Consider the following 23,008-nt stretch of genomic DNA (forward strand, 5'->3'; position numbering starts at 1 on the left):
CTGCTGCTTTGCTTCGCTTCGCCTTCCTACATACAAGCACCCAGCGCCGCCACTCGTTGACCTTCTCCATCGTCTACCGGGGCTCGTCAAACCCTGTACCCGGAGCCCAAGTCGGAAGAATCCGTGGACGTGCTTCTCACTTGTGCCAGTTTGGATCATCAAGAACGTTTCAGGATTCGCCAAGTACCATTACGCCCGGAGGCCACGGATCCGTGAAGTTCCACTACCGTCGACCCTCGAAGAACCCGCGGACGACAAGTTCCTCAGTGTGACCCCGAACACCTACGGAGTGTGTACAACTACGAAACGAGAACAACTACTTCCTCTACTTTGCACCGAACGGGAATCGTCCCGTTCGCACGCTTCGAAGGTATAACCCCGAGACGACGCTCGTGAACGAACGCATGCATGTTGTATGAGATGCACCCTTGTTTTGCCTCGAGTCTTAACTATCGGTGCACGTTGCCCCTCTTTTGCCTTGCCACCGACATGTGGGAACCCGGTTACTGGGATCAGCCCACCATCTTTTGCACGCTCCCGTCACTTCCTTTTGCACTGGTATCCCCGTGGGCTACCGGATAACCGATATGTTGCCATGGCATCATTTTCATATTCGTTGTCGTGGCACCCCTTTCATTTCCGCCACGGTGACAAATGCTTCATAATATGCTCATGTCAACTCTTAATAAAAATTGCATAAAACTTCCTCATGTCATTCGCATCATGATAATAACATTTAAATGTTTAAAATTGTTGTTGCACCAAATTGATAAATGCATATGGGGATTTACCGGATTTGTTGTTTGTTATATCCGGCCCCATTTAAATTGTTTAGATGGTATAGTTTTGTTATGTATCACCTCTTGCCATGTTTAAACAACCTTTAATATTGTTGAGTACCTAACCGGGAGAGAACTAAATACTTGAATGTGGTGTTTCGTCAATATGCAACGGAGTTGCATATTGAGCTCCACTTAATCTGTAGGATTGTTTGTGCACTTTGCCATGCCATGCCATGTATCTTTAAACCGGACATGCATCATACTTGTTTGCACATCGTGCCATGTCCATGTGTTGTTTATTTACTATGTTGTGTGCTTCTTTCCGGTGTTGCTTCTTCGGGTTGGTTTCGTTAACGTCGCATTTGTGAGGAACCGTTCGACTACGTCTGTTTGTCTTCTTCATGGACTCGTTCTTCTTCCTTGCGGGATTTCAGGCAAGATGACCATACCCTCGAAATCATTTCTATCTTTGCTTGCTAGTTGCTCGCCCTTTTGCTATGCCTATGCTGCGATACCTACCACTTGCTTATCATGCCTCCTATATTGTTGAACCAAGCCTCTAACCCACCTTGTCCTAGCAAACTGTTGTTTGGCTATGTTACCGCTTTGCTCAGCCCCTCTTATAGCGTTGTTAGTTGCAGGTGAAGATTGAAGTTTGTTCCTTGTTGGAACATGGAGATGTTGTTCCTTGTTGGAACATGTTTACTTGTTGGGATATTACTATATATCTTATTTAATTAATTCATCTATATAGTTGGTAAAGAGTGGAAGGCTCGGCCTTATGCCTGGTGTTTTGTTCCACTCTTGCCGCCCTAGTTTCCGTCATAGCGGTGTTATGTTCCCGAATTTTGCGTTCCTCACGCGGTTGGGTTATAATGGGAACCCCTTGACAGTTCGCTTTGAATAAAACTCCTCCAGCAAGGCCCAACCTTGGTTTTACCATTCGCCACCTAGCCTTTTTCCCTTGGGAGTTGCGCATCCCGAGGGTCATCTTTATTTTAACCCCCCGGGCCAGTGCTTGTCTAAGTGTTGGTCCAAACTAGAGCCACTTCCGGCGCCACCTCGGGGAAACTTGAGGGCTGGTTTTAGCTGTACGTAGTGTTCATCCGGTGTTGCCCTGAGAACGAGATATGTGCAGCTCCTATCAAGATGTCGGCGCATCGGGCGGTCTTGCTGGTCTTGTTTTACCATTGTCGAGGATGTCTTGTTGTACCGGGATACCGAGTCTGATCGGAATGTCTCGGGAGGAGGTCTATTCCTTCGTTGACCATGAGAGCTTGTCATGGGCTAAGTTGGGACACCCCTGCAGGGATTTGAACTTTCGAAAGCCGTGCCCGCGGTTATGGGTAGATGGGAATTTGTTAACGTCCGGTTGTAGAAAACTTGAAGTTAACCTTAATTTAAAATATATCAACAGCGTGTGTAACCGTGATGGTCTCTTTCCGGCGGAGTCCGGGAAGTGAACACGGTGTTGGAGTTATGCTTGACGTAGGTTGTTCTAGGATCACTTCTTGATCATAGTTTCTCGACCGTGCTTTGCCTTCTCTTCTCGCTCTCATTTGCGAATATGTTAGCCACCATATATGCTAGTTGCTTGCTGCAGCTCCACCTCATACCTTTTACCTTACCCATAAGCTTAAATAGTCTTGATCGCGAGGGTGCGAGATTGCTGAGTCCCCGTGACTCACAGATACTTCCAAAACGAGCTTGCAGGTGCCGATGAGTCCGTGCAGATGACGCAACCAAGCTCAAGAGGAGCTCGGTGAAGATCTTGTCCTTTATGTTGATTTCGTTCTAGTTGATCAGTAGTGGAGCCCAGTTGCGGTCGATCGGGGACCGTGTCGCATTTGGGGTTCTTCTTTTATTTTGGTTCCGTGGTCGGACCTTGATTGTATCTGGATGATGTAATGCTTTATTCATGTAATTGTGTGAAGTGGCGATTGTAAGCCAACTATGTATCTCTGTCCTTTATATATTACATGGGTTTATGAAGATTACCTCACTTGCGACATTGCTTTCAATGCGGTTATGCCTCTAAGTCGTGCTTCGACACGTGGGAGATATAGCCGCATCGAGGGCGTTACATTCTTCTTCATCTTTTGCTTCATCGGCTGATGCAGCCGGAACATCTTCAGCCATTTTGGCTTCGGATTCAGACACGTGTATTGTGGGAGTGACTTGGGTCCTTGGTCCTTTGCGAAGCCTGCGTAATGCGGGCGACGCTTGTGGATATGGAGTGTGCTGGGCCACAAAGTCATCATCATCTTGCATTGTTGGGGTAGCTTGTGGTTGGGGAGAGCTTGGAGTGTCTTCTCTCTGTGGGTGATCAGTCCATGATGCATCCTGAGCAGTTGACGTCAGAGGACGACCAACGCTGATGAGTTCGCTGTGCGTAAGCACAGGAGATGATACCAATTGGTGCTCGATCTGAGGAAGGACTTCATCATCTTCAACATTGTTATGGTGACCAATGTCTTCAGTAGCGGTGGGATCAACTGCTGGAATGTCTTCAGCTTCAGGAGCCTCTGTGGAAGCAGGCTCATGAATTACCATCCGTCGTTCATGAAGCGAAGAGGCAGGACGAGCAACCGAGATGGGCTCAACAATAAGGGGCTATGTGGGAGCAGCCCGATCTTTCTTGGTTTTGCGCTTCTTCTTGGAGGGAGCGACATCAGAAGATTTAGGATGTTTCCTCTTTCTGGCTTCAGCCTCGGCAGCCCTTGTCTTCTTTAATTCTGAAGCCACTGTGGGGACCTTAGGCTTCGAGCCTGTCATACTGGCTGGGAAGACAATGGGATGTGCTTCCTGCCTTGTTCCTTCGGGTTCGGCCACAGCTGGCTTCTGGATCCGAGTTTTTCGCTGATTGTAGTCCTCCTCTGGATCTATCTTGTACAACTCATAGAGGTCAGGAGGCAAATCTCTTGAGGTGTTTCCACGACGCTGTCTACCACCCTTTCTTGTAGGTTTCTCTGGTGCCATGAAGCCTAAACTGAAGGGCTTCAACACGTTTAAAGGCTTCAAAGGCTTCCGCTTTCTGGTCAAATAGGAACTGGCTTCGGGAGAGTTAATGTGATGCTGTAAGAATTCTGCAAACGAATGCAGACTATGAGAACCAAGGGATTCTCCCACGGACATGTACCTGTGACAACATTAAGGTGCGAGGGAAGGGGAAGAGGTCATATGCATTCTCAGAAGATTTTGAAGATAAATCAGTTTAGAAGACATTGACCTCATAGTGCGAAGACATTCACTCATAGATAGAGAGTTGGTTCCAGATTTGTACGAATCCACGAATAAGTACAAGTGAGGAATCTAACTACTTTGTGAAGCATAAGTGAACATACTAGGCATATTATGAGATGCAATATGAAATAGATCCAACTTGTGTGAACAGAAACTGCTTGTGGTAGAAAGTGATGAATCTATAGGATCAAAGGGGCCGAAAAAAGGAAGTTTTATTTACCACAAGAAGAACTGCTAGACGGAGTGGGAGAGGAGGCCGAGAAGTTCGATCATCCGTGCCCTAACTTGGCAACGGAGGACACCTACGGCGACGGCGGAGAAGACGATGTCCGCGGCTGGCGTGAAGACGGCGTCGGTGAGGTCGCGACAACTAAGCACTTCGTCGCCGGCGTCGTCGAGGGCTAGCGGTGGCGCTAGGGTTTGTGCGAGAGTGGAAGAAAGGATAATGACTGTGGTGAGGCGTGTATTTATAGGGACAGGGACGGCTCAATGTTATTACACAAGTGCCCCTGGCGATTCACATCTGAGGGACACGTGGCCATCATGCAACATATCGGAGGTTGTTCCACGTTCCCACGCACACCTGGATTGTCGGGTGGTCGTTCCCACTTCTCCGGGTTTCAGGTGAAGGAATTAGTATTGAAAACGGACTTAATGTTTGTCTCTGTATCTTCTGCTGACTAGGACGCAGAGAAGACATTCGATAGTTTCAATAGAATGCATATGATTTGGACAAATAGAGTTTGAGATAGAAAGCATAGAGAGATTAGGGTCCGATCACATTCACTTAGTTCAAAAGATTCAACAAGGAAGACGTAGCTATAAGTGAATGCTGTAGAGGACGGAACACTAGTATGTATATATCAGAAGACAATCAAGTCAACATAGTGAAGATAATCATGAAGACAAGTTGAAAATGAAGACACACAAAATGGGAAGACATAGCACATGTAACGCCATGGGTAAAACACTTCAAATAGAAGAATTTGGTGGTGGCGTTACCCACCGTATAGGAAGTATTAGACCCAGACATGGCGCACAATTATCGTGGCGCTCCGAAGTCAAATTCCACGTTAATGTATTCAAACTCAGAATGTAAGTCTTCATTGATTGAAGATATACTTTACTTCGTGTGTTGCACATCTAAGTCATCAACATGCATAAGTGTTAGGATGTGTGCCTGATCACAGGACATTCAAGGATTCCAAGATATTTATCTCACATCGTAACTTGCAAAACCTCTTCTCATCCAAGGGCTTGGTGAAGATATATGCCAATTGCTCTTCAATGTTGACGTGTATGATATCAATATCTTCTTCACAACATGATCTCTGAGAAAGTGATGACGAATTTCAATGTGCTTTGTCTTCGAGTGCTGAACTGGGTTGTTGGCAATCTTGATGGCGCTTTCGTTGTCGCAGTAGAGTGGTACTTGCTTCAGGTGAATGCCATAGTCTTTAAGTGTTTGCTTCATCCATAGAACCTGAGCGCAGCAAGATCCAGCAACAATGTATTCAGATTCAGCAGTGGAGAGAGATACACAGTTCTGCTTGTTTGAAGACCAACATACAAGTGATCGTCCCAGAAAATGACATGTGCCTGATGTAGACTTGCAATCCACCTTGTCACCAGCATAATCAGCATCCGAGAATCCAACTAGATCAAACTCTGAGCCCTTTGGATACGATAATCCTAGTGTTGGGGTGTGAGCCAAATATCTGAGAATTCGCTTCATAGCTAAGTGATGCGATTCCTTTGGTGCCGCTTGGAACCGGGCACACATGCATACACTAAGCATGATATCTGGCCTAGATGCACATAAATAAAGTAAGGAACCAATCATGGAGCGGTATACCTTTTGATCGAACTCTTTACCATTGTCGTCGGGACCCAGATGATGTTTGGCTGGCGTTGGCGTCGTGTAGCCTTTACAATCTTGCATTCCAAATTTCTTCAGGCAATCTTTGAGGTATTTCTCTTGAGATATAAAGATGTCGTTGCGTTGCTGACGTATTTGAAGACCAAGGAAGAACTTCAGCTCACCCATCATGGACATCTGATATTGCTCTTGCATCATATATCCAAACTCGTCAGTGTATTTCTGATTGGTGCAGCCGAAGATAATCTCATCCACATATATTTGGCACACAAACAGTTCACCATCATATGTCTTCGTGAAGAGAGTGGGGTCGAGGGAACCAGGTTTGAAGCCTTTGCTCTTCAGGAAGTCTTTGAGTGTGTCATACCAAGCCCTAGGGGCTTGTTTGAGGCCATACAGTGCCTTGTTGAGCTTGTACACAATATCAGGATGTTTTGGATCTTCAACGCCAGGCGGTTGTGCAACATACACTTCTTCGTCAATCTTTCCATTGAAAAGCGCTCTTCACATCCATTTGATGTAGAAGAATGTTATGATGATTTGCATAGGCTAGCAGTATGCGTATGGCTTCAAGTCTAGCCACAGGAGCAAATGTCTCATCGAAGTCAATCCCTTCAACTTGAGTATATCCTTGAGCAATGAGACGAGCTTTGTTTCTGACAACTTGACCATGCTCATCTTGCTTGTTGCGATATATCCATTTGGTTCCTATTATATTGTGCTTGCGAGGATCAGGACGCTTAACCAGTTCCCATACATTATTCAGCTCAAACTGTTGAAGCTCTTCTTGCATAGCTTGAATCCATTCAGGTTCCACGAAGGCTTCATCAAATTTCTTGGGTTCAGATATTGAGACAAATGCGAAGTGTCCACAGAAATTTGCTAGCTGTGTTGCCCTTGAACGAGTGAGTGGACCTGGTGCATTGATGCTATCAATTATTCTCTCAAGCTGCACTTCATTTGCAACACGAGGATGTACAGGACGAAGATTTTGCTCTTGCTGATCATTTTCATCGTTAGAAGGATTGTCTTCAGGCTGAGCATTGTCTTCAGGTTGATCAGGTGCGGAGATATAAGTTTCTCTTCAGGCTGAGCTTCAGATGGTATGATTTCTTGAGTTCCCATAAGTTTGATTGATTCACCAGATGGGACTTCATCTAGCACATTTGGCAGGTGCTCTCTTTGCGAGCCGTTAGTCTCATCGAACCGCATATCCACAGTTTCAACCACTTTATAGTGAAAGAGGTTGAAGACTCTATAGGAGTGTGAATCCTTTCCATATCCAAGCATAAAACCTTCATGTGCTTTTGGTGCAAATTTTGAAGTGTGATGTGGATCCTTGATCCAGCACTTGGCACCAAATACTCTGAAGTAACTGACGTTTGGCTTCTTGCCAGTAAGGAGCTCATAGGAAGTCTTGTTCAGAAGCTTGTGAAGATAAACACGGTTGATGATATGGCATGCAGTATCAATGGCTTCAGGCTAGAATTTTCTTGGAGTCTTGTATTCATCAAGCATCGTCCGAGCCTCAATAAGTGTTCCGTTCTTGCGTTCGACGACGCCATTCTGCTGTGGCGTGTACGGAGCTGAGAATTCATGTGTGATGCCCAAAGTATCAAAATATGTATCTAGCCCAGTGTTCTTGAATTCAGTGCCATTGTCACTTCTGATGTGCTTTATCTTGACGCCATAGTTGTTCATGGCTCGATTGGCGAAGCGTCTGAAGACATCCTGCACTTCAGTCTTGTAGAGGATTATATGCACCCAAGTATATCTTGAATAATCATCAACAATGACAAAGCCATAGAGACAAGCAGTAGTAGTAAGAGTTGAGTAATGAGTGGGACCGAAAAGATCCATGTGGAGCAGTTCGAAGGTTGAGTCGTTGTCATGATTGTCTTCGAGGGATGCTTGGCCCTCGTCATCTTTCCTGCTTCACAGGCACCGCATAAGTGATCCTTCTTGAACTTGACGCCCTCGATGCCTATGACATGCTTCTTTCTTGCAAGAGTGTGCAAGTTCCTCATGCCAGCATGCCCTTGCCTCTGATGCCAGAGCCAGCATTCTGAAGCTTTTGCTAGAAGACATACGACAAGATGTGGTCCTGCTGAGAAATCTACCATGTACAAATCATCTTTCCGATACCCTTCAAACACTAGAGACTTGTCAGATTCCATTAGTACAAGGCAACGATATTTTCCAAACATCACAATCATGTTTAAATCGCAAAGCATTGAGACAGACATTAAGTTGAAACCAAGGGATTCAACAAGCATGACTTTATCCATGTGTTGATCCTTTGAGATTGCAACTCTACCTAGACCCAATACCTTACTTTTACGAGTGTCAGCAAATGTGATGTGACTTTTGTCAGATGGACGTAAGGTTGAGTCCATAAGAAGGCTTCACTTGCCAGTCATGTGATTGGTACACCCACTATCAATAATCCATTCTGAAGCAGCTGGTGTCGTACCCTACAGTGCAGTTAGGGGGATAGGCTTCACGAAGAGAATTGTGAAGCAAAAACATTTGACGAGACAGTGGATTATGAAAGCTTAGATCAATATTAGGACTGATAGGGCAAGTAGCAAGCGACTCAGGAACAAAGTACATAATAAGACAATTTGGGCATTTGATCTTGCGCCCTACAAGATGTTTAAGGTCCCCAGCAATAGCGTCAGACGATTTTGGTTTTCGGCTGGAGACCTTTCCCTGCAAAACAGAGTTAAGCTTTCTTAGCCACCCACATCTTCAAGGGTGGCTTCGAAGCAATGAGTCTAAGTGCAGCATCTGAGAACTTTGGCTTTGGAGCCCTAGCAAAAAGTCTTGCAGGTGGACAATAGTACTCATAAGAATAAGCAGAATAGTTCTTGGTCTTATGAACATGGAGGTTTGATGAGCCGCGCTCATATTCATAGGCCTGAGTATGGCTTCCCTACAAAACATTTGCATTAGTGCGACTCAGGTGAGTCCTCTGTCTATATGAAGCCTTTGGGCCGTATGAAGCCTGTGGTCTGGGGTTTGTCTTCTTCACTTGTGGTGTCATGACGACATTCACAGGAAGATTCTCCAAACACCTTTTCGGCACCCAGACCTTCTTCATAGGTGGCCCATTCCTGCAGTTAGTACCAATATACCTGGCAAACACTTCACCATTCTGATTCTTAAACAGTTTATAGTTTGCATCAAAGGATTCATCAATAACAATGGGATTAGCACAAGTGAAGCCAGATAGGGTGGATGGATCCACTAAAGGTCCCTTTGCAGCAACCCATGTGGTTTTGGGGTACTGCTCAGGTTTCCAGTAAGAGCCATCAACATTCATTTTCCTTTCGAACCCAACACCCTCTTTCCTAGGGTTTCGGTTCAGGATCTGCTTTTTGAGGACATCACATAGTGTCTGATGCCCTTTGAGACTTTTGAACATCCCTGTTTCAAGCAATGTCTTCAACCTAGCATTCTCATCAGCAATAGCAGTGGCATCCTCAGTAGAGGGGTTAGTTGGCACATCAGCAGTTGAAGATATTGCAATGGTAGCAGCAGTAGAACAACCTGCAACAGAAGTAGCGTTGTCACGCTCAATACATTTAAGACATGGTGGTTCAAATCCTTCCTGAGCGGTATTGATCTATTTGGCGCGAAGTGACTCGTTTTCCTTTTGAAGATCTTCATGAGCCGCTCTCAATTTCTCAAGATCTTGCTTTCTTTGAAGATAATCATAGGAAAGCTTTTTATGAGTCGTTGAGAGCATTTCATGACGACTTTAAAGTTCCTCATACTTAACATGAAGATTTTTTATGTCTTCAATTAAGGACTGAGATCGAGTCATTTCAGCGTCTAACAGGTCATCGCTTTTGTCTAACAGCTTTCGAATATGTTCCATAGTTTTCTGTTGTTCAGTTGCAATTTTAGCAAGTGTTTTGTAGCTGGGTTTGGAACCACAATCAGAGTCATCTTCACTGGAAGTTTGATAGTGAGTAGTGCGTGTGTTTACCTTGGCACTGCGTGCCATAAAGTAGTAGGTAGGAGCGGAGTAGTCCTTGTCATTTGCATCGGTGTCGATGACGGAGTCATTGTCTTCAGTGTTGAAGATGGACTTGTGAAAGTGCAACTATCCCTAGGTGGTTTTGGTAATTCATAACAACATATAGCTCATTGAGCTAATGCTATTCCAAGATGATTATTTCAGGAAAGCTCAATGATTGGCATGGCATGGATGTGAAAGTGGAACCCTCAAAATGCTAAGGACAAAGGATTGGCTCAAGCTCAAAAGCTCAAGACTCTTCTTTTCATATTTTAGTGATCCAAGATCACATTGAGTCTTTAGGAAAAGCCAATACTATCAAGGAGGGATGAGGTGTTGCTTAATGAGCCTCTTGCTTCATGTGCTTAGTGATATGCTCCAAAACCCTCAACTACTTTCCCATATCCACATTTGACCTAAACCCTAAGCCAAACTCGGTCCTACCGATTCTTTCTATCCGGCGCCACCGAGTTTCACTTGTCATAAGCCACTGCCAAACCCTAGCAATTCGGTTCTACCGATAGGGATCTCGGTCTCACCGAGATGGGATTGCAAACTCTCTGTTTCCCTTTCGTAACTTTTCGGTCTCACCGAAAGAGCGAATCGGTCCCACCGAGATTGCAATGTAAATTCAGTGTTTCCTTTTTGTAACTTTTCGGTCTCACCGAAAGAGCAAATCGGTCCCACCGAGTTTGCCTGACCAACTCTCTGGTTAGCTGATTACCAAATTCGGTCTCACCGAGTTTGTGTAATCGGTCTCACCGAGATTACGTTATTCCCAAACCCTAACCATATCGGTCCTACCGAGTTGCATGTCAGTCCCACCAAAAATCTCTAACGGTCACTAGGTTTACATTTTCGGTCCGACCGAGTTTATTGATTCGGTCCCACTGAGATTGGAAAACTATGTGTAACGGTTGGATTTTGTGTGGAGGCTATATATACCCCTCCACCTCCTCTTCATTCGAAGAGAGAGCCATCAGAACACATACACAATTCCAATTCATATGTTCTGAGAGAGAACCACCTACTCATGTGTTGAGACCAAGATATTCCATTCCTACCATATGAATCTTGATCTCTAGCCTTGCCCAAGTTGCTTTCCACTCAAATCTTCTTTCCACGAAATCCAAATCCTATAAGAGAGAGTTGAGTGTTGGGGAGACTATCATTTGAAGCACAAGAGCAAGGAGTTCATTACCTACACACCATTTGTTACTTCTTGGAGAGTGGTGTCTCCTAGATTGGCTAGGTGTCACTTGGGAGCCTTCGACAAGATTGTGGAGTTGAACCAAGGAGTTTGTAAGGGCAAGGAGATCGCCTACTTCGTGAAGATCTACCGCTAGTGAGGCAAGTCCTGTGTGGGCGATGGCCATGGTGGGATAGACAAGGTTGCTTCTTCGTGGACCCTTTGTGGGTGGTTGCTTCTTCGTGGACCCTTCGTGGGTGGAGCCCTGTGTGGACTCGCGTAACCGTTACCCTTTGTGGGTGGAGCCCTCCGTGGACTCTCGCAACCGTTACCCTTTGTGGGTTGAAGTCTCCATCAACGTGGATGTAGGATAGCACCACCTATCCGAACCACGGGAAAAACATCCGTGTCTCCAATTGCGTTTGAATTCTCCAAACCCTTCCCTTTACATTCTTGCAAGTTGCATGCTTTACTTTCCGCTGCCAATATACTCTTTGCATGCTTGCTTGAATTGTGTGATGATTGCTTGACTTGTCCTACAATAGCTAACATCTGCCAAGAACTAAAATTGGGAAAAGGTTAAGCTTTTATTTGGTCAAGTAGTCTAATCACCCCCCCCCTCTAGACATACTTTCGATCCTACAAGTGGTATCAGAGCTTTGGTCTCCATTTGCTTTGATCTCCATAGCTTTTGGTGGTCATAGCCTTGGTTTCACAACCTAGGAGAGTATGGCATCTAGCGAGGGATATTATCACCGTAGAGGTCCTTACTTTGATGGTACTAATTTTGCTAGTTTGAAGGATAAAATGAAAATGCATATTCTTGGACATAACCCCGCCGTTTGGGCTATTGTGTGTGTTGGTTTGCAAGGTGACTTCTTTGATGGGAAAGAACCAAACCGTGAAGCTACCGCAGAAGAGTTGAAGATGTTGCAATACAATGCTCAAGCTTGTGATATTCTCTTCAACGGATTGTGCCCCGAAGAATTCAACAAAATCAGCCGTCTTGAGAATGCAAAGGAAATTTGGGACACTTTGATTGATATGCACGAAGGTACCGACTCCGTCAAGGAATCCAAGTTGGATGTGCTTCAAAGTCAACTTGACAAGTTCAAAATGAAGGATGGTGAAGGTGTCGCTGAAATGTACTGTAGGCTTGCTCTCATCACAAATGAGACTGCCGGCTTAGGAAGTGAAGAGATGACCGATAGATTCATCATCAAGAAGATTCTAAGAGCCTTGGATGGAAAATATGATACCGTGTGCACATTGATCCAAATGATGCCCAATTACAAAGATCTCAAGCCAACGGAGGTGATTGGAAGAATTGTTGCTCATGAGATGTCACTTAAGGATAAAGAGGAACTTCACAACAAGTCAAGTGGTGCCTATAAAGCCTCATGTGAAGCCCCCACATCATCAAGTGAGAAACAAGACTTCAATGAAGAATTGAGCTTAATGGTGAAGAACTTCAACAACTTCTACAAGAGTAGAAGCAAAGATAGAAGCTTCAAGTCAAGGTCCTACAATGACAAAAGATCTTCTAGTCGAGTGCGAAACTGCTACAGCTGTGGAAGACCCGGACACTATTCCAATGAGTGTACGGCTCCCTACAAGAGAAGAGAAGATTCTCCAAAAAGAAGAAGCAAAGAATCACCACCAAGAGAGAGAAGGAGTAGAGATGATCATTATGAACGAAGATACTCATGGAGAAGCAAGGATTCAGAAAGGAAGGAAAAATCATCAAGGAGCTACACAAAACGAAGACATCAAGCTCATGTTGGTGAATGGGTATCCGGCTCCGACTCCGACAGCCACTCCGAGAGAAGTTATCACTCCGACTCCGAAGATACTCAAGATGAAGGTGTTGCCGGTCTAACACTTGTGTCAACCAACTCCTATGACATATTTGACTCACCAAATGAAGGAATTGGAAGATGCTTCATGGCCAAAGGTCCTAAGGTAACACACCCCGAGTATGTTGATTTCAGTAGTGATGAAGATGACTTGTTAGGTGATGATTTGCTTGTTGACAACTCTAGTGATGAATACTATGATGAAACGTCAATTAATCATGCTAATCAAGATAAAACGAATGACAATGATAAGGAGAAGATTGAGGCTCTAACTAAAGAACTAAACACTCTTAAGTTAGCTCATGAAACTATCTTCGAAGATCATCGAGAACTTTTAAGAGCTCATGAGAAATTACGCTTTGAAAAGCTCAATCTTGAGCAAGAGCATGAGTTCTTAAAAGCAATCAATGATGATCTCCACAAGAAAAGTTCTTCTTACATTGCCAAGCGTTTACTCTTATCCACTTACATGCCTCAAGTCAAGTCTAGTAACAAGAACAAGAAAGATTCTTCCTCTAGTAGTAACAATGATCATGCTAAATCCAATATTGTTGCTTCTAGTAGTTCTCTTGATTCCACTAATGATTCTCTTAGCCAAGTTACACTTGAGCAAGAAAATAGCTTATTGAAGGGAATTATAGAGAAAGGAGTGTACAAAAGCCTTGCCGGGAGTAAGCAATTCGAGGAAATTGTGCGCAAGCAAGGAATGCACCGGAAGAATCAAGGTGTTGGTTTTGAACGAAAGTTCAATGCAAATGGAGTTGAATGGCAAGAAGATCAATACCCCAAGACAAAGTTTGTTCCTCAACAAGAGAAGTATGATACTTCCTTCAAGGGGACACAAGCTCAAGATAATCTTCCACCACAAGACTACAAGCAAAAAGGCAAGGACAAGCTTCAAGAGGAAATTGATGCATTTGAAGAAGCTCCTAAGACCTTAGTCAAGTGGATTCCCAAGACTACTTCAAGTTCCACTTCATCAAGTACGACTACAACTCCAAGGATTCCCATCAAGATGATGTGGATCCAAAAGAAGAAGAACTAGAGAGTTCTTGAGGGTGACTCCGCCAACATACTTCACTCTTATCATTTTGGTAAGAACAAGTGCAATCAACTTCCACATCTTGCACTAGTTCAAGGAGTCACAAACTCTCTTGTTGGTAAGACAAGGGACAAGGTAACCTAAAAGTTTTCATGGACATCATCTTGTGTGTGCATCACTCTATGTCTATGGATATCCTTGTTTGTTCCTTGTGGACTAACCCATGTAGGTATTGAAAGTGCAATTCACTCAAATGGATAGCTCCAAGCGATCTACATCAACATTGAGCGTCCACATCTTCAACATCTACATGAAGTCGTTATCGACAAAACCCAAGGTTAGTTCATCCCTCTTAGGGGGGATATCACATCTAGGGGGAGCTTTACTCTAAGACTTGAGCTAAAGCAACTCTAAAGATGTGAACACAACAATGCTTTATGTAAAAGTGGTAACCCCACTTGAGCTTAAACGATGAGTATGACCTATGATCAAGTGTTCTCACTTGACTCCTAAGTCAATATACTCATATATAGATGACCTTGTCATCGCAAATTGCTTGATAGATGCTAGAATTGGTTGTGCATGCCTTGCCACATATTTCATTTGCCATCTTATTGTGTGAGCATGCTGGTTGCATATTTTACTCATTCGAGGACATCCACTTGTTGTTTTGATTGTTTGGCTTTATTTCCTTTTGCCAAGTGGATGGACAAGAATGCCTAAGAACCTCCTCTAGCTATCTATGCTTTTCTCGTCTCAAACTCTATTCATGCTGCATCACAAAATTTGGTCAAGTCAGATTCGAACCACTCTGTGTGAGGAGCGCTCAGAGTCCCCGATTCGTCATAGACTTAAACTTCCAAAACCTCTTTATGATTCTCGGTCTGACCGATACCCCACTTTCGGTCCTACCGAGATCATTAAGTTGATCTAGGTTTTCGATCTTGGTGCAACCGATTTGAACCTTTCGGTCACACCGAGTTTCAGTAACTGCTTGCAGTTATGAATCTCGGTGCCACCGAGTTGTTCCACTCGGTCACACCGACAGGGTCGGGCTATATATAGTCACGGGCAAAAATTTGGAAATTTCTCCGAACCCCTTCGCCCGCGCGATAGCCTGCTCTGCCAACGTGGTCTCCAGATCGTCTCCTCGCCGCCAGCCGCCTCCAGTCGCTGGTCTCCGTTGCCGTCAACGAGAATTCTACCCCGCCGTTGCCGCCGTAGCGAGTCTCCGCCGAACTAGGGTATGGACTCGATCTTTGTGCTATTCTCCAATCTGATTCCTAGCACATTGTGATCATCATGACTCTTGCCACGATTGAAACACTCCTATCCAGTCAATGCGTTCGTAGATTAGGTTTGATTCGAAAATTTTAGGGTTAGGTTTCCGCTGAAACCATCTCGGACCCACCGAGTTGAAAAACTCGGTCCCACCGATTTGGCTTATGCCATTGCACAAGTGAGACTCGGTCTGACCGAGAATTACTTATCGGTGTGACCGATTTTGGAACTCTGTGAAACCCTAGCAGTCTCGGTGCCACCGAACTGTGACTCGGTCTGACCGAGTTCACTAGTTTAGGTTCCAAAACTGCTTCGGTATCACGGAGTTTAAAAATCGGTAGATCCGAGATGATTTTAGTGGGAAACTAAAACTAAGTTTTTGGATCATTCTTTTGCAAAAATCTCTGCATTTTGTGATGCTCATCCACTCTACCTCGTCTATAAACTATTCACAGGGTCAGAAGTCAGCTTGTTCATCATGTCAGACCAGAGTGACAGCCAGAATGTTTCAGAATAGCAAGTGCACATGAGTGAGGGCACTAGTCCCTCCAGCTCTTCAGATGATGGCAGCAGAAGTACCCCAAGCAATTTGCCAAAAGCTGCCACTCGACAGAGGAAGAAGAGAACTTCAGATTCTGAAGATGAAGATTATGTGGCAGAGGAAGAGGCCACATCAAAGAGAGTTGAGCCAGCTCAAGGCACAAAGCCAGGCTTAAAGATCAAAAGGCCAGCAGGCAGGCAGCCTATGTCAAAGGCTAGAGCTTCAACTGAAAAGCCTGCACCCGTAGAGCCAGTTGCTGAACGTGTGCAGATCGCGGAGGTGCCACACGTTCGATACTAGGATCGGTCAATCGTGAAGACGTACGACTACATCAACCGCGTTGTCATAACGCTTCCGCTTACGGTCTACGAGGGTACATGGACGACACTCTCCCCTCTCGTTGCTATGCATCACCATGATCTTGCGTGTGCGTAGGATTTTTTTGAAATTACTACGTTCCCCAACATATAATTATAAACCAAATACATAATATATGATACCTGTGGTGACTAAAGTTGGGTCGGCTCGTAGAGTACCAGCGAGTGATTCTGGTGTGGGGGCTAAAAGGACAGGTGGTTCCATCCTGGTAGTGGTGGGCCTGGGTTCCTGATGGCCCCCGACTGTTACTTTGTGGTGGAGCGACAGGGCAGGTTGAGACCACCTACGAGAGAGGTGGGCCTGGCCCTGGTCGGCGTCCACGGTTACATCAATTAACACGCTTAACGAGATCTGGGTATTTGATCTGAGTCCGCCACTGGCCTATACGCACTAACCAACTACGCGGGAACAATTATGGGCACTAGACGTCTTGGTATCAACTGAAGCCTTCGCGACGCTAGCGACTGAGCGGCGCGCGCTGGATTGGACCGTAAGCCTGCGCTTGTATTAAGGGGGCTAGGTCTTCTTCCGGCCGTGTATGCAACGTGCATGTGTGCAATGGGTGATGGGCCGAGACCCCTGCACGCATAGGATTTAGACCGGCGTGCTGACCTCTCTGTTGTGCCTAGGTAGGGTTGCAACATGTTGATCTTGCTAGGCCGGGCATTGTCGGCATTCTGGGAACGGGGGTCCCCAGACTTGCCTGCCTGCGGCCTGCGGCGTGGCTCAAGTGGGGGCCCAGCGTGGCCCATCTTCATCAGCTCAAGCTCAAGACCCTCGCGAGGGACCAAGCCTCGCGGGGCGGACGACCGGAAGCTTCCTCAGAGGCAGCCTCATCAGGCAGGCTCGCGAGGAGGCGGAGAGATCAAGGCAGGGGTACCTCGCGAGGAGCCCGTGACGCAAGCCATGACGATCGAGACCAGGCGGGCGCCGGCCTACGCAGTTTCCTTGTTTCCCCTTTGGTGCAAAGGGGCAAGCACAGGCCAAGGCATCGGGCAAAGGTTACCATTCCGGTGCAACGAGACCAAGACCAACAGAGTAGGTAAATGACATTGAGAGATCGGACAGAAGGCAGAGATCAAGAGATCTGGTAGAGCTCTAGTAGAGAGAGAGAGAGAGAGAGAGAGAGAGAGAGAGAGAGGCGACTGAACTCACCCAAGCAGTTCATCGCACCAGCTCAAGAACACCTCTCGCGAGGCTGTTCTTCCCTTGTACTATTCATCATCAGCCCCTGAGGCAATCCACCACACCACAAACTGGAGTAGGGTATTACACCACAACGGTGGCCCGAACTAGTATAAACCTCGTGTCCCTTGTGTTGTTCGTTGTTTCCAGCTTAGATCACGCGAGGAGATTGGACGTAGATCGGTAGGGGGGCGATCTCCGCGCGCACCCCAGTGTTCGAACCTCAAGGGTCTGCCGGAACCCGAAATCCGACATTTGGCGCGCCAGGTAGGGGTGCGCCGGAATCTTTCTTTCGCTGTTCGCGTGTGATCTTCCGTCATGTCCATGGCCAACTCTCGTCGGGCTCATGCTGAGCGCAGGGTTGCTCTCGCCACCCGCGACGCCCAGATGGCGCCCGTCGGCGGATGCCCTCGTCGTTCCCCGTCGCCTGCCGCCAACGCCGCCACCGGCCCGGCGGGGAACGAGCAGCAGGCCTCGTCCCAGCATCCTTCGATACGGCGGGAGGGCCGCACCACTACACCATCGCTGACTCCAGCCGCTTCGTCGTCCCACGCCCATCGTGCCCCCACGGACACGCACGCCGCGCTTCTCCTGGCAAGAGAGCTCTTGCACTACCGCCCCGTCGACGACCTCTACGAGGACTGGCTCGCCCGCATCACCGAGCTTGTCAGCGCCGCAGGGGGCTCCCCCTTGCCGTCCTTCTCGCTGCCTCGCCCTCCATTCCGCGCAGGAGGCGAGGATCAGGAGGTGCCTCCACCACCTCCTCCCCAAGAAGGCGCCCTGGCTCCAAGGCGCGCAGCCCCAGCGCGAGACCCTCCGCGTCCGGCGCCTGCGCAGCAAGAAAGGAGCTACCAAGAGATCCCTCGTCCCCAAGAAGGTGCTCGCGCGCTCCCAGCGCCTGCGCGCCAAGATCGCGTCCCTGCACCTCCACGCCAAGCCCCGCACTGCTCCAAGCGGCGGCGCGCGGTAATCCCCAGGAACAAGCCCAGTACCAGCAAAAGGCGCCGGTGGCCACAGCAGGCTGCCGCGCCCTCACCCTCGAGCTACGCGGCATCGCATGGCCAGGCAAGTTCAAGCCTGACCTGCCACCTCTCTACGATGGCACGGCGGACCCCGCGGAGTTCCTGCAGCTCTACGAGCTATGCATCGAAGCCGCCAACGAAGACGAAAGGGTCATGGCGAACTGGTTCCCCATGGCGCTCAAGGACGGGGCCCGCACCTGGCTCCTGATCCTAGCTCCTGTCACAATCTCCTCCTGGGACGAGATGCTCACTCGCTTCATCGCCAACTTCCAGGGCACTCGCGACCGGCCCCCGGCCATGAGCGATCTGCGGCGCATCAAGCAGCCGCAAGGGGAAACCCTGCAGAAATACATCCAGCACTTCAACAACGCTCGCCTCAAGATCCCCAAGGTGACTGAAGAAGCCATCATCTCGGCCTTCTCCGATGGCGTACGTGACATCAAGATGAAGGAGGAGCTAGCAATCCATGAATACCTGTGCACATCCCTGGAGCCGTTCAACTTGGCGACCAAGTGCGCCAGGGCTGAGGAAGGGCGCCTTTCCCTCCTCGAACTCCCGGCTGCCGACCCAGAAGAGAAGAATCCCAAGGCCAAGGACGTGAAGCGTAAGGGGGCTGCCGTGCTTGCAGCGGAGCCAGACACCAAGCGAGGCAGGGATCAGCCTGAGTCATCCAAGGGCAGCCGGTACTGCGTGTACCACGACCTCTACACCCACAACACCAACGAATGTCAAGAGCTCAGGGCCGTGAGAGATGGACGTGTCGGCCGACGCCTCGAGCGCAGTGACAGGGGCTATGGCCGAGGAGGAGGAAGAGGTGTCGGACGATGGGAAGACTGTGGCCCTCGCCAAGGGTGGCGTGACCGACCTCCCGAGGATTGCTGGCAGGACCAGCCTCGCGGGGGAGGCTGGAGAGATCAGCCTCATGAGGATCGCCCGCACGGCAATGCAGGCCTTCCTCCTCTGCGCCACTGCCAAGAAGGAACGAAGGCCAACATCAAGATGAGGGGGCTGGGGCTTCCAGGAGCCGCGCGCGATCGCTTGCATCTTGGGTGGCGCGCAGGCCCCAGCCTCACAGCGCATCTTCAAGCAGTTTGCTCGCGAGGTGAATGCATTCCTCCCCAGGCTTGAGGCCACGCGCCCTCTTAGGTGATCTGCGTGCGCTATCATGCTCTGCTTAGCGGATCAGCTCAAGTGCGCGGCAACGATCGGAGTCCTCCCGATGCTTTGCTCCCCGGTCATCAGCAACGTGTAGGTCACCAGGACCCTCATTGACGGCGGAGCAGGACTCAACGTCCTGTTCGTCGAGACGTTCGACAATCTCCAAGTGCCGTACGATCAGCTTCAGCCAACCAATCCCTTCTCAGGAGTCACTGATGGTTCCACTGTTCCAATAGGGCAGGTTCGCCTTCCAGTCACCTTCGGGCAGCGCAACAACTACCGCACCGAGCTCATCGACTTTGACGTCGCCCACATCCGTCTGCCATACAACGCCATCCTCGGGTACCCAGCCCTGGCCAAGTTCATGGTAGTGACTCATCATGGATACAATGTCCTCAAGATGCCAGGAAGCGGTGGAGTCATCACCGTACCCTATGAAGAAAGGGACGCAGTGTGTTCACTTGAGCGCGCGTTCCAAGCCGCAGCAATCGAAGACCCAGACCACAGAAACGGAAAACTTACCGAGGCGACCCTTAAGAAGAAGAAGGTTTCGCCTGGCCCAAGCCATAAGGAGGCAGGCGCCTCCGGAGGTGTTGCGTCAGGATCTGCGCCCAATCAGGGAGCGCCACCCTCTCTCGCATAGGAAGGCACGCCCGGCGCCCTCCTCAGGCAGGGCTCGGGGACTCTTTCTTGGAGAGCCACCGACCTTGCCAAGGTCGTGAGGGAGGCGCTCGGGCACCACTTGGAGGGGTGCTTCCAGGCATGTTTCCCTCAGGAAGATACAAGGCAAGGAAGACCAAACCCTCAGGAGTTCATCGCAAGAAGCACCCAGGAGCTACAGGAGTCGAGAGTCATGCGCGGCAGCCACCGCTTGCCCACCATGGCCCCACATCCAGGCGAGGATGGTGGGCTGCGCATCTGCATCGATGTGCCAGGGCTCAACTGAGCTGCGTCTCAGGAGTGCCTCTGGCCTTCGCGCGTGGGTAGTTGCGAGGGTCCACCTCACAGCTACATTCGCATGCCTTTCGGCCTGCCGAACGCGGTCGCCGCTCATCAGCGCGTGGTGAGGAGCATTCTGGAGGCCCAGGATGTCAGGCATTGTGCGGTCCTGGCAGAGATGGAGATGGCCCTCGGAAACCCACCTGCGCCTCCGGAGCCTCTCGAGGCTCCCGGGCCTGGGGGCTCGTGAGGGTCGACGTCATCATCACGCATCGCCATTTCTTCAACATCACTTCGTCTTCAGCGGCACCAGGTGACATCTTTCTAAGTTCTGTAGGGAGCGCGCACAGGGCCGCATCATTCCCAGGTCGCGTGGGTCCGTCCCTGCGGCATGTATCCGTTTTGCTTATGCTCTTTACTTACCTTGTTGGGGGCGCCCCTCGGGCTGCATCATCCCCGAGCTGCTCGGGCCTGGCCCAGCGGCGTTTGCTTTTCCCGCGTCTACTTAAAATGAATTTGCTCTTTCGCGCTTAATTGTCACCTGCTGCTTATCACGGACTTCTCCGCTTTCATGCAAAGCGCTTGCACGTTAAAAGGGGGGTACCTGAGCATCACGACTCATGGGCTCCTACTGGCTCTCCAGCCCTCACCCCCTGGCCTTGACCCACGGCATAGCGACCTGTCATACCAGCGGCGGCTGAGCTCGCTCGAGGGCTGGGACCTGAGGACGTAGAGCATTTGCATTCTAACCACCCTGCAGGAACACACCATTCATAAAGGCCCAGAGCCAGGTGCAACCCGCCTCGAGGTAGGGCCTCGTGAGTCCCGCGCTGGCTCACGAGTGCCCAGATACACCTCTCCTAGCCCTACCGTCCCGGCCACATGTCAGGGCGGGGCTGTACACGCCCCGAGGGCTCCTCCCGGAGGGGAGCCCCCTCCCACGTACCAGTGGAAGCACCATGCTCCACGCTGGCTGACGACACTGCCGAGGAGCGGCTATGCCCGTACACATACGGAAGCACTATGCTCCGTGCTGCTGATAAACAACTGAGGGCGGCCTACGGCCATACCAACCTCAGGGAGCCCAGAGCTCAGTGTCTGGCACCATCGCTACGCCTCCCCTCGGGAGCGCCGTGCGAGGGGGCTGGACACGGGGGCTACGCCCGAGCGCACGCCACCCAGCCAGGTCCCTCGGACCTGGTCGTCACGTGCCCATCCCCGAGCGGAGCCAAGGTATGGGAACCCATTTGAACGTCAAGGGGGACTCCTGAGCATCGCGACTCAGGAGCCTAACTTGCCCCGTAGCCCCTCACTCCTTAGTCTCATGCTGGTTTCCGGTCGGGGCTAACGCTGGGTGAGGTATGCGCGGGGCCGGGCCCTGCCGACACAGAACGACGAATCCACCCCTTGTTCCCCCCTTTCCTACTTGTCGCTTGCACGTCAAAGGGGACTCCTGAGCATCGCGACTCAGGAGCCTAACTTTCCACGTAGCCCCTCACTCCTTAGTCCCGTCCTGGTTTCCGGTCGGGGCTAACGCTGGGTGAGGTATGCGCGGGGCTGGGCCCTGCCAACGTAGAGCGCGAGCAAGTAGGAGAGAAAAATGCAAAATCTAGGAAATCCAAAGCAAATATTACAAGCCATAGATTGTTTTACGACTCCAAACACAAGTTTAAACACCTCCGCGAGGCATGGTGCATGTTGCAGGAATAAAAACATGATAGAAGCCGCGAAGGGATCACTCTCCAGTGGCGCCGCCGCCTGTGGTGGAGTCACGCTGGGCGACTCCGCCTCCTGGGGCCGCGGAGCTGGAAGCACCGCGCCCTGGCAAGATGCTGAAGGCGCGGAACCTCCCCAGCAAAGCTTCGGCTCGGCCTTCCACGGCCTCAGCGGCAGTGGCGGCAAGGTCGCCGCTCACGGGTTCCAGCAGGCTGTCGAAGTCGACGTTGGGGTCGCGCAGGTAGACGTGGCTGAGGACATGCGTCAGCGCCGCAGAAGATAGGGCACGCGCCTCAGCCTCGGCCATGGGGCCAAGGCCGTCTACGACATCTTCAAGCGCATGGACCAGGAAGGGAAGAAGCTTGGCGGGGCCATCCTCCGCACCGGCCAACGGCTCCTCCAAGCCGCTCTCATAAAGCGTCTTCAGCGCGGCACGAGCCTTCTTCTCCATCTTCGCGAAGGCCACCCGATCCTCCGCTAGGACCTTCGCCTTGGCGTCTAGGTCAGTCCTCTTCGCCTGCAGAGACCGCTCCAGCGTCTCCAATCGGCCGTGGCGGTCATCAAGCTTGATGTCCCGCTCCTTGATGGCAGCCTCCCGAGCCTTCATCTCCCTCTCTTTCTCTTGGCGGCCGTGGACCTCCTTGGCGAGCTCGTCATGCAGGCCTTGCTAGCTTCTGGCTGGGCCCGTTCCGCTGCCTCCGTCCGAACAGCGCTGAGCCAGGCCGTGGCGGCCTCCGATGGGGAGAAGCAGGCCGCCAACCAAGCCTTGGCAG

Source organism: Triticum dicoccoides, chromosome 6A, assembly GCF_002162155.2.
Source record: "Triticum dicoccoides isolate Atlit2015 ecotype Zavitan chromosome 6A, WEW_v2.0, whole genome shotgun sequence".
NCBI lineage: Eukaryota > Viridiplantae > Streptophyta > Magnoliopsida > Poales > Poaceae > Triticum > Triticum dicoccoides.